This window comes from Sinocyclocheilus anshuiensis, unplaced genomic scaffold, assembly GCF_001515605.1.
Source record: "Sinocyclocheilus anshuiensis isolate Anshui unplaced genomic scaffold, SAMN03320099.WGS_v1.1 scaffold729, whole genome shotgun sequence".
NCBI classification, from domain to species: domain Eukaryota; kingdom Metazoa; phylum Chordata; class Actinopteri; order Cypriniformes; family Cyprinidae; genus Sinocyclocheilus; species Sinocyclocheilus anshuiensis.
The window spans coordinates 1,129,823-1,133,995 of NW_015536561.1; positions in this window are offsets into that span (position 1 = coordinate 1,129,823).

Genomic DNA, 4,173 nt, shown 5'->3' on the forward strand with positions numbered 1-4,173 from the left:
TGTCAAAATATGAACATATTGTTTCAGGATGGTTGTGATTTAATCATCTTTGTTTTTCATAATACCACTTAAAAAGAAGTTTAGATGCAAACCAAATCGTCGAAAAAAACACCAAAATCATCCGCTGCGGAGGAGTTGTACATATGTGTAATTAAGTAAAGAATTAATTTTTTCCGTAATGGCCACGATATGTTGTTTTAATTATGTTCTATGTGAATATGATACGATTCCAAGCATATGTTGGTTTGTCCTGTTTACCAAAAGTGTGTTTGCTGCTATTGTACATACATCTTTTACTGTAAATAATGACAAATGAAAACAGCCAGCTAAAATGTTTTGTTTATATAATGAGAACTGACCATAGACCATTGTAAAATTGTTATTAATCTCTCATAGCTAAAGAGCTTTGGTTGTGTTTAGTCATATCTGAATATACATGTGAAACGCCATTACTTTGAAGGAGATATTATTGTCTTGTTTAGACTTACGTTTTAAAGGGGTAGTTCAACTAAAAATTTTAATCTTGTTGTTCCAAACCTGCATGGCTTATTTTTTCTGTAAAACATTGAAGGAGATGTTTAGAAGACTTTCCGAGCTGCTCTTTTCCATAGTGAAAGTGGATGGGGACCAGTCAAAAAAGCAACATATGAGACTTTTGCGCTATATTCCAAGTCTTCTGAAGATGGCTATTGACTTAGTAGTCATGGTCACCATTCACTTTCATTGTAGAGCAGCTTGGACATTCTGCTAAATTTCTCATTTTATGTCCTACAAAAGAAAGAAGGTCATAAGGGTTTGAGATGACATGAGGGTGAGTAAATGATGAAAAATGTTCATATTAGTGAACTATCTCTTTAAAAAGCAGAAAGTCACCTGCTTTGTAGTGAACTACATGGATTTTATCATATCTTGTGGACTGAACTCATTGTAGGTGTTTTGAAAAAAAGAAAAATAATAATTATAGTAATAATACAGTAAAACTAAGCTATGATTTGAACATGAGTATATGTGGTTAATTTTACCATGATAATGTGGTAACTGCTTTTTTTAATGCAATTTAGAAAATTTGGTTTGAAATTCAGATCTACCCCCCCCCCCACACACACATGTTTTGTAGCACACATTGAAATATGCCATGTACGTCTGTTTGATCAAAACCATCATGAAATATTTTTTCTTGCCAAATTGAGCACTTATGTTAATTAGATGTAGAATTATAGATGTAGAAAAAGATACAAAATGAGTTTTCCTCTTAACTCAGACTGATTGCATTAGTTTTGTTTTTACTGTTAGCCATGCAAAAAGACATAGAACAATGTCTTTAAAGGCAAATATTAGTTGATATAAAATAGCCATTCTAGAAAACTCAACAAAGACCAGTTTAACAGATGACGCAGATTATATTTCAGGCTACTGATCTCATTGCATTGCCCTCAACTGTTCATTGTGAATGTGACTGAATGGAGTTTATTTGGATTTGTATACCACTTTGGCAGGTCAGTGGTTTGACTGAATCTGTCTGGATCGTACCATCCACTCACACCGAGGAGCTTTTTCTCATCGGTGCACCACCAATGTCTTTGTTTTGTGTACAAAAAATGCCTCATATAATGCACACTTGTGACAATTTTTGTATCAAAAGCATTTTTATATATAATAAAGGTTCTATTTTAAGAAATGTAATATTGTTGTCTTTTAACATTATGGTGCTTGTCATTATTCATATAACTTGCCATTTCAGCTATGAACATAAAGGATTCCTCAAATAGCATGACTTGTTAAGGGCAAGTGTGTTATTTCCGACAGGCAAAACAATCCCATATTTACAGTGAACAAGGAGCCCAAGGCTTCAATAAAGCAGTTGTTAATTGAATTTGAGCAAGGTGCGTCTCAGTCCAGTGGTAACCCAACAAACATGAGCAAGAATGCAGAAACACTTTGGATCGCTCTAAACCGAGCGTTATGAAATGTTACTGTTGAATGTGACATTGCTGAGGTGGAATTGCATGTTAGGGTAATAATAAAATAAATGTGTGTTTGATCATTGCCATGAGTCCGATCGGGATTTCAGGAGATTTGTCTTCCGCTGCCCTCATGTGGAAAAAACGGAACTAAAAAATAATATTGGTATGGCCCTCCTCGCCACTCATATTAATACCTTATTTCGGTATTTAATGTTAGTGTAATGTTTCACACCAAAATAAATATCAACAACAATAATGATATAATAATAACAAATAGAAATTCAAAAAAATAGGAAAAGTAAATTAGATTTAAATAAAACAAATAGGTTTTTATCAATTTAAACATAAATAACACACACACACATATATATATATATATATATATACAGTATATAAGCTTATTTCATTATATGAATGTATTACAAATGTCACTTCAGAGATTCCCATGCTATAAAAATGGGGTCCAAAGTTTAGCTGCAGTTGGGAACTAAATGTGCATTCTCCTTTCTCATTGTTCATCTTCAAGGCCTGTCTTCAGCCCTTGACAGAAGTGAACACCTGTTGTGAGGCTTCTGACTGGGCTGAGGGGGGAGGGGAGATGTCGACACCCCTCCATGTACCCATCTGTCTGTCTTTGTTTATGATCCATGCAGTAGAAGAGCTAAAAACACACCTTGGAAAAAAAGGCACGTGAGAACAGGCTCACGTCAGGAACATGTCAGGAGGAAAAGCACGCCAGCATCCTGGATCTTCTGATTATATGTTCAAAAAGAAAAAAAAAATGTGTGTAGCTATAGTACATGTGTGTGGACCATGTTTGGCCTAAATTGCGGGGACAAAATGTTCCTATAAAAACAATAAAACCTCAAAATTGTGGGGGGCAGCTAAATAATGTTACATTTAAAAATGCTGAAAGCTTAGGTTTTCTATTTTTTCTATTTATTATTTTTATTGATCAGCAATCAGGCACAGCAAATATTATTAGAGTACGTTTTACAAAATTTTTCATTTAATGTAATGTGTTACTTGCCATTTTTGTAAATGTAAAATTTACTAGCAATTTCTGAGTAAATCCTACACCATTTTTTCAAAACTGAAATAAATATATTACATTTAAATATGCTAAAGCTAAATAAAAAAATAAAAAAAATTCGGTGAATATATAATCACCATGCTAATTAGTCTGTGATTAATGACCCCAAATATATCATTCCCTTGCATGCAATTATTTGTGCAAATCTTCATATTTCATTCCTTTGAGTGTTGTTCATCTGAGAGCTGCTTGTTTCACAATGGTGTGCCTGACAGTACATGCAGCAGATATATAAAGAGAACAAAAAGCTGGATCATAATCATGATAACTGCCTCTGTCTGATGAAAGAAGACATGAGAAGCATCTTTCGCATGGCCCTAGAAGCCCACAATACATCTTAACATTTAGTTTACACGATTTTCATGATTCCTCAGGGGCAAGGGCTCAAATGTAAAAAAGGGGCATATATATATAATAAACCCCCCTCTGCATGTGGAGGGATTTTGTTAGACAATCATATGCACATGTTGGATTTTTTTTTCTTTTTTCACAGAGCAAAACCACTTCAGTAAAATCATGTTTTTGTCATAGAAACCCACATGGCAGTCAGCCACATATACAGAAAAAAAGAAAAAGAAAAAACTGTAGACACAGTGGAAACACAATGGAATCATAGGGTTAATTTGACGCATATGAAAAAAAGTAAATTTTGCTGCTTTTACTCTATACAATGACTCCATTGCAGATTTTGTTGTGCTTCTGGAACATGCAGCACAGAATCATGCATGTCTGAAATGCAGCCGTCGTCAGCTGTAACAGATCAGTGCCACAGCCTGACGCTGTAGATTTATGCATCACATTTAACATAAGGGTCAGATGTCAGATCTTATTTGACATGCTACACTAAAAACCCGTAATTGCCTGTCTGCACTACCGACATAGAGCACAGAGATGCGCCCCGGACCTCTTGGCCCATATTTTATCAACGGACTCAAGAAGTTGAAACACTTAAACACATAGAAAAAAAGAAAAAACTGTAGAAAGATAGAGCAGGTTCTCCTATAAGAGATAGTTCACCCAGAAATTAATGAATGAATTATGTATTTATTTATTTATTTTCATGAACTATCCCTTTTAACATGTGTGTGTTATATATATATATATATATATATATAT